At 42.4% G+C, this 12,621-nt stretch overlaps 6 non-coding genes across 6 annotated transcripts; 3 read left to right on the forward strand and 3 right to left on the reverse strand.

Moving 5' to 3' along the window:
- Positions 1-433: 433 nt before the first annotated feature.
- LOC140275910 (U2 spliceosomal RNA) lies at positions 434-624 on the forward strand. Its single transcript, XR_011908612.1, has one exon. It is a non-coding gene; the product is annotated as a U2 spliceosomal RNA (small nuclear RNA).
- A 415-nt stretch (positions 625-1,039) lies between these two features.
- On the forward strand, positions 1,040-1,153 carry LOC140275757 (U5 spliceosomal RNA). The gene has a single exon (XR_011908475.1). It is a non-coding gene; the product is annotated as a U5 spliceosomal RNA (small nuclear RNA).
- Positions 1,154-1,428: 275 nt separating this feature from the next.
- LOC140276214 (U2 spliceosomal RNA) lies at positions 1,429-1,614 on the forward strand. Its single transcript, XR_011908881.1, has one exon. It is a non-coding gene; the product is annotated as a U2 spliceosomal RNA (small nuclear RNA).
- Positions 1,615-4,214: 2,600 nt separating this feature from the next.
- On the reverse strand, positions 4,215-4,402 carry LOC140275992 (U2 spliceosomal RNA). The gene has a single exon (XR_011908686.1). It is a non-coding gene; the product is annotated as a U2 spliceosomal RNA (small nuclear RNA).
- A 264-nt stretch (positions 4,403-4,666) lies between these two features.
- Positions 4,667-4,780, reverse strand: LOC140275881 (U5 spliceosomal RNA). The gene has a single exon (XR_011908588.1). It is a non-coding gene; the product is annotated as a U5 spliceosomal RNA (small nuclear RNA).
- A 398-nt stretch (positions 4,781-5,178) lies between these two features.
- Positions 5,179-5,369, reverse strand: LOC140275863 (U2 spliceosomal RNA). The gene has a single exon (XR_011908572.1). It is a non-coding gene; the product is annotated as a U2 spliceosomal RNA (small nuclear RNA).
- Between the last annotated feature and the right edge of the window lie 7,252 nt (positions 5,370-12,621).

The raw sequence follows: 12,621 nt of genomic DNA on the forward strand, positions 1-12,621 counted from the left end.
TGAAGAACTCATGAAAGTAAGCTTATTCTCGGATTCCTGAAACTTTAGATTTGCTCTTTCTTTTACTGCAAAGTACAACGTTGAGCAGCACTAATGAGTTGTTTCTATTTTTGGCAGGCTTTACCTTTGCGGATGAAGCCCTTTCTGTCTGTGCAAAAGAAATCTTGTTACTGTGCAGAGTGACTTCTCTGAGTAGAGTCGCCTTACTTGTTGTGACTTTGCCGATGTTCGAAGCTGGAGTGCAAAGTTGTTGCTTGAATGGTGCTCGCTGGAGCGTGTGGTAGTGTAAAGTTATACCATTTAAAAGGGCTGAAGAGTGCTCAGTGCAGCGGGTGGGCGGAGGTGCAAAGTGACACTATGGCCATAAAAAGAACACCGCTACAAGTGCGCATTGTGCCAGGAAGGGCCCTCGGACGTGAACCAGTGGACAGTTATCGCTTCTCGGCGTTTTGGCTAAGATCAAGTGTAGTATCTGTTCTTATCAGTTTAATGTCTGATATGTCCTCTATGCGAGGACTACATATTAAATGGATTTTTATCAATAGGAGTTGAAAAAGGAGCTTGCTCCGTTCACTCCAAGCATCGACCCGGTACTGCAGTGCCGCTGGGAACGGTGCGCTCTCCTCTCCTCTGCTCTTGTGAAAAAGCAAACAGCGGTGCAGGATGGAAGTTTCAGGGAGCCTAAGATGAAACTTTCTTTTAATCTGCTGAGAAAAGAGAGTGAATGCGAAGCAGACTTTAACACGGCTCTGGGAGCGAGCCGAGTGCGGGCTAACCGGGACAATTGCTTGAAAGAAACGCGACACCGAATGAGCAGTCAGAACAAAGCCTCAATACGGTGTTCCCGTGTTGTTTGTGGCTGCCTTGTCTTTTGCACAGAGTAAAAGACAAGGCAGCCATCGAATAGGGCCCGATTGTTCCTACTTGGTCAGCCGAGGAGCAAGGGGGGGAGCAAGCGTCTCAACCAAGCAAAGCTCACCATGGGGAAGGTGGCTATGCCAACTAGCCTGATGCCCTGCTCCCGCAGTGATGGATAATCGTACACTGGTTTCTCTTCATAATGTACAAGTCTTTCGCCTTTTACTAAAGACTTCCGTGGAGAGAAGCACTAATGAATTGTTTCTATTTTTGGCAGGCTTTACCTTTGCGGGTGAAGCCCTTTCTGTCTGTGCAAAAGAAATCTTGTTACTGTGCAGAGTGACTTCTCTGAGTAGAGTCGCCTTACTTGTTGCGACTGTGCCGATGTTGCTTGAATGGTGCTCGCTGGAGCGTGCGGTAGTGTAAAGTTATACCATTTAAAAGGGTTGAAGAGTGCTCAGTGCAGCGGGTGGGCGGAGGTGCAAAGTGACACTATGGCCATAAAACGAACACCGCTACAAGTGCGCATTGTGCCAGGAAGGGCCCTCGGACGTGAACCAGTGGACAGATATCGCTTCTCAGCCTTTTGGCTAAGATCAAGTGTAGTATCTGTACTTATCAGTTTAATATGTGATATGTCTATGCAAGGACTACATATTAAATGGATTTTTATCAATAGGATTTGAAAAAGGAACGGTGCGCTCTCCTCTGCTCTTGTGAAAAAGCAAACAGCGGTGCAGGATGGAAGTTTCTTTTAATCAGCTGAAAAAAGAGAGTGAATGCGAAGCAGACTTTAACACGGCTCTGGGAGCGAGCCGAGTGCGGGCTAACCAGGAGAATTGCTTGAAAGAAACGCGACACCGAATGAGCGGTCAGAACAAAGCCTCAATACGGTGTTCCTGTGGTGTTTTTATAAAATGCGGTGTAAAAAAAGGTGTGAATGCCCCATAGAAAACTAAAAGGTGGAGCGGAAGTGTTCGGCTGCAAGAAGGTGTGAATGTCCGACTATATTTGGTGAAAAGCAGGTGAAGCAAGGTCTGAATGCCCAACCTTACATCATCAAAAGCGAGATCAGAGGTTTTTGGCTGCAAGAAGGCCATAGTTTGCCAAAAGCGGGTAAGGTGCGAATGATCGGCTAAATATCAACAAAAGTGGGGGCGGAGGTCTTCGGATGCAAGTGGGTGTGAATATCCCACCATACAAGTATGGTGGAGAGGAAGCTGTGAATGGCCGACCATAGTTTGCAAAAAGCGGGTGCGACAAGGTGTGAATGTCCACCCATAATTAATGAAAAGCGGGCAACAAGTAGGTTCGAATGCCCAACCATACATCATCAAAAGCAGGAGTGGATGTGTTCGGCTACAAGAAGGTTTGAATGTCCGAGCATAGTTTGTAATAAGCGGGTAAGAAAAGGTTCGAATGCCCGAACATACACCATCAAAAGAGGGAGCGGAGGTGTTCCGCTGAAAGACGGTGTGAATGTCCGACCATAGTTGGTAAAAAGCGGGTAAGAAAAGGTTCGAATGCCCGAATATATACCATCAAAACGGAAGCGGAGGTGTTCGGCTGTAAGAAGTTGTGAACGTCCGACCAAAGTTTGTAAAAAGCAGTTAAGAAAAGGTTCGAATATCCAACCAAACATAATCAAAAGTGGGAGCAGAGCTGTTCGACTGCAAGTAGGTTTGAATGTCCACCCATAATTCCTGAAAAATTGGTAAGAAAAGGTGCGAATGCCCAACCATACATCATCAAAAGAAGAAGTGGATGTGTTCTGCTACAAGAAGGTTTGAATGTCCGACCATAGTTTGTAAAAAGTGGGTAAGAAAAAGTTCGAATGCCCGAACATACACCATCAAAAGAGGGAGCGGAGGTGTTCCGCTGTAAGATGCTGCGAATGTCCGACCATAGTTGGTAAAAAGCGGGTAAAAAAAGGTTAAAAAACCCGACTGTACACAATCAATAGCGGAAGCGGAGTTGTTCGGCTACAAGAAGGTGTGAAAGTCCACCAATAATTACTGAAAAATGGGTAAGAAAAGGTGTGAATGCCCAACTATACATCATCAAAAGCAGAAGTGGATGTGTTCGGCCACAAGAAGGTTTGAATGTCCGACCATAGTTTGTAAAAGGCGGGTAAGAAAAGGTTCGAATGCCCGTACATACACAATCAAAAGAGGGAGCGGAGGTGTTTCGCTGCAAGAAGGTGTGAATGTCCGAGCATAGTTTGTAAAAAGTGGGTAAGAAAAGGTTAGAATGCAAGAACATACACCATCAAAAGAGGGAGCGGAGGTGTTCCGCTGTAAGAAGGTGTGAATGTCCGACCATAGTTGGTAAAAAGTGGGTAAGAAAAGGTTCGAATGCCAAAATATACACCATCAAAAGCGGAAGCCGAGGTGTTCGGCTGCAAGTAGGTGTGAATGTCAGATCATAATTTGCAAAAAGCTGATGAGAAAGGTGTGAATGACCGACAATAATTGCTGAAAAATGTGTTAGAAAAGGTAAGAATGCCGGACCATTCATCATCAAAAGCGGGAGAAGAGGTGTTCGGCTGCAAGAAGCTGTGAATGTCCAGCCATAATTACTCAAAAACGGGTAAGAAAAGGTAGTATTGCCAGACCATAAATGATCAAAAAAGGGAGCGGAGGTTTTCCGCTGTAAGGTGTGAATATCCGACCATAATTGGTAAAAAGCGGGTAAGAAAAGGTGCGAATGCCTGACAATGTATGATCAAAAGAGGGAACGGAGGTTTTCGGCTGCAAGAAGGTCTAAATGTCCAACCATAATTTGTAAAAACCGGGGAAGAAAAGGTTCCGAAGCCCAACTATACACCATCAAAAGCGGGAGCGGAGGTGTTCAGCTGCAAGAAGGTGTGAATGTCCACCCATAATTCCTCAAAAATGGGTAAGAAAAGGTGCGAATGCCCAACCATACATCATCAAAAGCTAGAGAGGTGGTGTTCGGCTGTAAGATGCTGCGAATGTCCGACCATAGTTGGTAAAAAGCGGGTAAGAAAAGGTTAAGGCATTCAGACCTTGCTTCACCTGCTTTTCACCAAATATAGTCGGACATTCACACCTTCTTGCAGCCGAACACTTCCGCTCTACCTTTTAGTTTTCTATGGGGCATTCACACCTTTTTTTACACCGCATTTTATAAAAACACCACAGGAACACCGTATTGAGGCTTTGTTCTGACCGCTCATTCGGTGTCGCGTTTCTTTCAAGCAATTCTCCTGGTTAGCCCGCACTCGGCTCGCTCCCAGAGCCGTGTTAAAGTCTGCTTCGCATTCACTCTCTTTTCTCAGCAGATTAAAAGAAACTTCCATCCTGCACCGCTGTTTGCTTTTTCACAAGAGCAGAGGAGAGCGCACCGTTCCCAGCGGCACTGCAGTACCGGGTCGATGCTTGGAGTGAACGGAGCAAGCTCCTTTTTCAACTCCTATTGATATAAATCCATTTAATATGTAGTCCTTGCATAGACATATCACATATTAAACTGATAAGTACAGATACTACACTTGATCTTAGCCAAAAGGCCGAGAAGCGATATCTGTCCACTGGTTCACGTCCGAGGGCCCTTCCTGGCACAATGCGCACTTGTAGCGGTGTTCGTTTTATGGCCATAGTGTCACTTTGCACCTCCGCCCACCCGCTGCACTGAGCACTCTTCAACCCTTTTAAATGGTATAACTTTACACTACCGCACGCTCCAGCGAGCACCATCGGCACAGTCGCAACAAGTAAGGCGACTCTACTCAGAGAAGTCACTCTGCACAGTAACAAGATTTCTTTTGCACAGACAGAAAGGGCTTCACCCGCAAAGGTAAAGCCTGCCAAAAATAGAAACAATTCATTAGTGCTGCTCTCCACGGAAGTCTTTAGTAAAAGGCGAAGGACTTATACATTATGAAGAGAAACCAGTGTACGATTATCCATCACTGCGGGAGCAGGGCATCAGACTAGTTGGCATAGCCACCTTCCCCATGGTGAGCTTTGCTTGGTTGAGATGCTTGCTCCTCGGCTGACCAAGTAGGAACAATCGGGCCCTATTCGATGGCAGCCTTGTCTTTTACTCTGTGCAAAAGACAAGGCAGCCACAAACAACACGGGAACACCGTATTGAGGCTTTGTTCTGACTGCTCATTCGGTGTCGCGTTTCTTTCAAGCAATTCTCCCGGTTAGCCCGCACTCGGCTCGCTCCCAGAGCCGTGTTAAAGTCTGCTTCGCATTCACTCTCTTTTCTCAGCAGATTAAAAGAAAGTTTCATCTTAGGCTCCCTGAAACTTCCATCCTGCACCGCTGTTTGCTTTTTCACAAGAGCAGAGGAGAGCGCACCGTTCCCAGCGGCACTGCAGTACCGGGTCGATGCTTGGAGTGAACGGAGCAAGCTCCTTTTTCAACTCCTATTGATAAAAATCCATTTAATATGTAGTCCTCGCATAGAGGACATATCAGACATTAAACTGATAAGAACAGATATTACACTTGATCTTAGCCAAAAGGCCGAGAAGCGATGTCCACTGGTTCACGTCCGAGGGCCCTTCCTGGCACAATTCGCACTTGTAGCGGTGTTCTTTTTATGGCCATAGTGTCACTTTGCACCTCCGCCCACCCGCTGCACTGAGCACTCTTCAGCCCTTTTAAATGGTATAACTTTACACTACCACACGCTCCAGTGAGCACCATTCAAGCAACAACTTTGCACTCCAGCTTCGAACATCGGCACAGTCGCAACAAGTAAGGCGACTCTACTCAGAGTAGTCACTCTGCACAGTAACAAGATTTCTTTTGCACAGACAGAAAGGGCTTCATCCGCAAAGGTAAAGCCTGCCAAAAATAGAAACAACTCATTAGTGCTGCTCAACGTTGTACTTTGCAGTAAAAGAAAGAGCAAATCTAAAGTTTCAGGAATCCGAGAATAAGCTTACTTTCATGAGTTCTTCACGATTTCGGATTTTGCTATAAAATGAATTCCTTCACTCAAACTAAATTAAAACTGCTAAACCGCTAATCTGTTACATACAAGGCAGATGTCTTATCGAGCTGTAGCAGCTTCGGTAAAAGAGTATAAGTTGAAGAGTTTGTGAATAAAGGTGTGCGCACACATAGTGAGTTGTAGGAAAATAGGCAGGAAGCAATGCCGGCTGGGGTATATGTTCTTGTATGTTGTCTGACTGTTTGATTTGAATGTGTTGTGTAAGTGTCCTGTTGAATGTTACATGTTTGGGCTTTGACACGCTTCACTGTGGTTGTTAACTGTGTGGTGTGTCCTGAAATGTTATATGTTTGGGCTGTGTGACATGCTTAATGCTTTTCAGTAGCAACCCACTTATTCATATATAGCAACTGAGAACATAAGAAGTCCGGACATACTTTGATAGTAGTTGTAGAAGTATCCTTATTGATAATAGATAAACTAATTCATAGTGATAGAACAGTAGATGAACAGGTGCCTGCACATGTCTCATGAAAATAAAATGGGTGTATGATTGCTGACGGCAGAGCAATACTGCCAAACTTATGAGTTCTTGTGGCAAACTTGATTCAGTGTCTTGACGTGTATACGCTGTTTCGCTGACTTGTCACAAGAAACAAAGTGTGTTTGATAAGATCCGACCATTTTATTATTGGAGGATCAGTATGTATGGATTCTGATGTGACTGATAAACCCATTCGTATCTTAAGCATAATCTAATACGTGAGACAACGCCCTGGCACACAATCAAAAAAAAAAGAGAGAGAGCGGTTTTGTGTCCCCACAGTCCTTTCTGATTTGGTGTGTGTGCTCACAGTGCAGAGTGGAGAGAAAAGAGAGAAAAGAAAGCCGTTTTGGTGTCACGGGTGTTGTGACTTACACACACACATTTCTGAATTGAGAAAAGAAATTATTTTAGAGAAAGCACTAGAGTTTAGATCCCACATTTGTTGATAGGCATTCATTTAATTTTTCTTTTAATCAGTTTTAAAGTGAATACTAACTGAGAAATGAAAAAGGTGAAGAGTTTAGAAGCTTGGTTCAAGAGCAAAACTTGGTTTATGATCAGCTGAGTCTCTAAACAGAACAGCAAAGGGCTTCATCGAACATTTAAAAAAGATTCAGATTGTTAGAATATCCAGAATTTATAGGAATGGTGGTGATTACTCTTATTTTCTAGAATGGAAATGACTGCACCATGTCTGTTTTATGAATTTAAGGGGCTAAAAAGTTTTGTTCTCGTTTTTCTATGATTAACCGAATGTATGTGAGAGTCCAAACAGACAGAAGGGTTACGGCCGAGCGCTGGACCTTCCAAAAAAGATGAGACAGGCTGGACCTGTGCCATACTAGTGAAGACCTGCCTGTGGATAACAGGTTCTTTAAACTCTCACACACACAAACTCACACACGTTCACACACATACACCCATACACACACACATTCTTGAACTTGCTGCAAGATTAAACATTTGCATTAACTGACTCCAGCAACTCTGAGTCTCATTGAGAGACTTTTCTCAACAATTGGGTCCTCAAACCAGATCTCAACGTTTTTTCCGCTTTCCAGGGTCGGAGCTGAAACCGTGCACGGGGGAGTCCAGTACTCCTAATGAAAGACCCCCTGCTGAATTGCGGTAATTAGGGGCCAGTGTCCACTGAAAGGGGGAAAAAGGGACGAGATCGTACTTTTGAATCAATGGCCAGAAGCCATTGGCAGTGCAGGCATCAACAATAATGGTGTTATTTCACCCATTAACACTTAAGGTACCTCATGCAGTGGCTGTGATATGGTTACTTAACAAAATATCTTTACCAGACATCTCTCCTACATAACAGTTCTTCTTTCACAGCCACACCTTGTTGTCGAGAGATGTGCTACACTTAATCCATCCACACTGCTACCTACCCCACAGATGGAAAGCCTCATGATTGCATGTCAGAAATAACCATCAGTGTTTTACCCAGGCCAGACTTAACTGATATACGTTATGAAAATGCAGAAATAACTATATTTATTCAACAGGTCAAGCAAAAAACCCTGATGGCACAAATGCTACAGGATTTGCAGTAGTAACAGAAACTGAAGTTTTCTTAAAACAACCACTACCAAAAAATTACTCTGTTCAAGCAGTCGAATTGGTAGCTTTAACTGAAGCTTGTAAATTAAATAACAAAAAGGTTGTTAACGTTTACACTGACAGTCAGTATGCCTTCTCAACTGTACATGTGTTAACACAGCATTGGAAAAACAGGTATGTTGACATCCACAGCTAAATGTATAAACTACAAATATTTTAGCATTATTAGATGTTATTCAATTGCCATCTACAATAGACTCGTATGAATGACCGGAAGGAAAACCATACTGCCAAAGAATTTGTTTAAATATGCTGCAGTATTGAGCCACGGACCATGTCATGTCTCAACAGGAGGGATGGAAGCAATAATGAACAAGGTTTTTACAGCATATGGTTTTACTAATTATTGAATTTTTTTTTTTAGAATAAATAAATGAATAAAGTTTTGTCTAGCAGGTCAAATATGTGCAAAATACATTCCACAGGGCAATCTAAGACCAAAACGAAGATAATTCCCTAAGCCAGTGTATCTTTTTCAACATATTTGTTTGTATTTCATTATTTCATTATTGTGTAGATTTCATTGAACTAAATTAATGTTAAGGGAAACGATTCTGCTCAGTGACAACAGAGGTTTTTACCAAATGGTCTGAAATATTTCCATGTGCACAAGCAGATGCACTCTCAGTAGCAAAATCACGCGTAAAATAACTCATTTCTAGATTTGAAATTCCTGAAAAGATCTTCAGTGATAATTTGACACACTTTGTAAACTATGTCATCTCACTGATGGCAAAGAACTTAAAATAGATCTTAGAAACCACTGTGATATAGAAGGTTTCGCTAACACATTGGAATTGTTTTACTATTTACATATGCATGTGCAGTGAGGAATTGCTTGCTGCTGATAAATGCAAAGAAGAACAGCTTACACATAGATGCTCACATATAGGCTGCTGAATGCAATGAAGACCTGCTTATCCAGTAAAGTTCAATGTCAATGTGTAATATTCAATTAGGATTTGCAAAACAGTGAAGTTAAACAATGAATGGGTCCATAGTCGGTATGAGAAGACTACAGGAATATTTACCTGGGTGTACGTTCAAACAGAGATGAGAAAATTGCGATAAATTATTGTTTGTTTGTTTGTTAGTATGTATATGAATGTTATGTGTATAAACTGTGTTGAGTTGTAGTTACTCAGTAGTGTCTCAGTGAAACAACCGACGGGGGAAGCCTTGCGGTGACAACAAAAGCAGTGTTTTACTGATCAGTCAAGTTGCTCCAGTGTACTCCATACAAACTGGTTGGCTACTGAAGGGATAGAAAATGGGGAATACTTGTTTTAAAGCAAACAAGGAATTAGATGGGAAAAATACATGTTTTAACGGGACCCAGACAATATTATATAGATGTCGCCACTGAAGTAAAGAACATTTACGTGGGATGGTGTGAGGGTCCTCGTTTGGCTGACGTTCGCCGATATGCTCGCCATGCTCAGAACCAAGTTGAGACGCGTAAGACAACCAAAAGGGACAAGTGTGAAAAGGAGCTGCATTTGGCAACCATGACCATGTATTACGCAGTTGGTGTAAACAGAGGACGAGGCCGAAGTCGAAGACGTGGACGTGTGGGAGAGGAGGTCGAAATGGGCCACGCCAGAGCTATGATCCGAATATTTGTTTTTACTGTGGCCAGACTGGACACTGGAAGAAGGACTGTCCACAGCTAAAAAGTGATGAAATTGGGCAAAAGGCTGACTGAGGGTGGGAGGCAGGTTCTGGACGTCACGCGGCAGCGGAGCCTCCACTAATGGGTGATAGCACAAACACACTCACACATTTTTCCTGCTCTGTGTAGTGAAGCAACGCTTGCCGACTGTGATTCACGTAGTAAAGTTTTGCATGCTATTTCCGTCCTAGAGCAAAGATATTTCTCTCAGAATATAGGAACTTATGTTCATCAGTAGTGACGTCAGGGGAGTTTGATTGTCCTCCAAAGTTAAGTGGAAACCACGTTTACTGTATGTCTGCATCAGGCCAGGTTGTGAAGGAGAAAATGACAATGCCCATTGCGTGTTGTCACTCCCGATGAGCTCTCCTTCAAACACTCATTTTTGTTATCAGAGTTGTGTCCCATTAACCTGATGGGCTGTGATCTCATGTGTAAATTAGGCATTATTTTAACTTCTACACCAGAGGGTGTTAAGGTTATGTTACAGCCTGACAAAGTTTTCACAGCAGTGCAGTTTGATTCATCGGCACTTACATATGCTTATGAGTGGAAACTTCCCAGCTCTCCTTTTTCACAACAACTAGTGGAAGAAGCAAAAGCGTTAGTTTCACCCCTTTCTGATTTCATGCAACCTACTGATTTGCACTGCACATCACACATTTCTTTGGGGCCTGACAATGACTATGAGAAGAAGTGAAAAAATATGTGTGCCTACTTTATTGGCTGTGTCGCTCACTCCAGAGCACTTCGATTTTTTTAATGTTTGTGGTACTCGCCCTCACATTTCCTTGGCCAAACGTACACACTGGCAGTGACAAGGTGTGGGAGAGTTTGTTGCTACATGTCAGATAGAAATGGAGTGGACTGTTTCACCTGCTGATCCAAATTTGATGTTTTCTGAACGATTGTCAGCATACAAAAAAACATTTTTGAGTACAATGCATTGTCAAAGAACTGTGGACTTAATTCCTACCACAGAATCACATTTTGAAGCATGTTTTGTCTTCAGATTTGTCTTCGATACCCATGTTGGCTGAAGTGCCCAATGATCTTTGGGCTAAGAGCAAATATGATGTGGGGTTGATAAAAGGCTGTGAACCAGTAATTGTCACCCCTAAATCAGACTTTTGTCCATGTAAAAAACAATACCCTTTTAAGCCTGAAGCAATTAAAGGGATTAAACCTGTTTTTCAATCTTTTCAGAAAACAGGCGTTATTGTTCCTTTTGAAAATTCACCTGTGCTTACTCCATTGTTTCCTGTTAAAAAGATTAAAGATGCTGGCCAGCCAGATGAATGGCGTTTTGTACAGGACCTCCAAGCGGTGAATGCTGCAGTTCAGCCACATGCTCCTACTGTGCCCAACCCACACACTATTTTGTCTCAAATTACATCAGATGCACAGTTTTTCTCAGTGGTTGACTTGTCGCCAGTGCACCCTGATAGCCCATTTTGGTTTGCTTTTTAGTTTGAAGGGAGATCTTGGACTTTTACCCGGTTATGCCAGGGGTACTGTGAAAGTCCCACTATTTACAATGCTGCCCTCAAAGCTAGTCTGGATTAACTTCAATCAACCACAGGCTCTGCTCTTTTGCAGTATGTGGATGACATCCTTTTATGTAGTCCATCTAAACAACAGTGTGAAAAAGACCAAATGACTCAAATAACTTTCTTGCTTTCAAAATCTTTCCTCTAGTGACGCTGACTTAGAGAGGGATGAAGATAATCATGTTTAATTGTTCATGTTTTGATTGTTTATCATTGGACCCTTTATTACTATGATGCCTGCATTTTAAACTCACGTTGTGTGCAAATGCAGGCTGATGTTTTACAGATAAAGTTATTATTTTCCTTGTTTCTTTTGGGTTGATTAATATAATGGTATTATTATAATCAAAATGGAGGAATGTAATGGAAAATAATTCTTATATGCATTGTATTGAGTGTTACTGTGTATAACCTGCAAATGACCGAGCTGCAAGGTACCACCCTGCCCTGTTTTCTTAAATTCCTCTTTACAATGGTGGGCTTGTTATAATGAGATAGCTGCACTTTAGGGGGGACAGGGTTAGGCTGGTATTTACGAGTGTGTCTGGGTAACCTCAACTGATGGTTGGGGAGGAAAGTTAGAAGAACAATCAATTATACCCAAAAACAGATGACGTGATGAGCGGGCAATATAACTGTGTGTTTTTGCTTCAGTGGTCAGAGCAACTCTGTATTCTGTACTGTGTTGTTCTCTCTTGCAAGATATTATTATTAAAGTCTCTTATCTCCTCACAAGAAAATAACTGACTCCCCAAATGCAAGTGTCAGGACAAATGATCAAACTTCTCCAAGCTTCAGTCTGCAGAGAAGTACAAGACAGGGTTGCTCACTTTCTCCCTCACTTTTTGCTATTTTCATCAAACCTTTAGCAGCTGCTATCAGACAAGATAGAAATATTAAAGACACCCAACCCCAAAATATTGAGCATAAAATAAGTCTTTATGCTGATGATGTATTACTTTTCCTTCAGAACTCACAGACGTCTCTCACTCACACGATCACACTCATAAATAAATTCTCAGCACTTTCTGACTACTCTATCAATTGGTCTAAGACCACAGTTCTGCCCATTAACTGTAGGGTCCAGAATATACCTGCGATCACTTTACAGTCAGGAAATATTAGATATTTAGGCATAAACATTTCCTCCAGGCTCTCAGAGCTAACAAAGCTAATTTATGTGCAATTATTAAAGACAGTAGAGGACAATCTCTCTCGTTGGAAGTCCTTACCTATATCACTTATGGGGAGAGTTACAACCATTAAAATGATGATACTACCAAAAGTTAACTATTTGTTCTCAATGATCCCCATAAAACCAACCTGCTACTTGGTTTAAGTCACTAGATTCATGCATCTCCAAATTTCTGTGGAAAAACAAACCACCACGTATTAGTTTAAAAACCCTACAGAAGACCAAGGACAGTGGT

The sequence above is a fragment of the Leuresthes tenuis genome, unplaced genomic scaffold, assembly GCF_036924035.1.
Source record: "Leuresthes tenuis unplaced genomic scaffold, fLeuTen1.0.hap1 SCAF_18, whole genome shotgun sequence".
NCBI classification, from domain to species: Eukaryota; Metazoa; Chordata; class Actinopteri; order Atheriniformes; family Atherinopsidae; genus Leuresthes; species Leuresthes tenuis.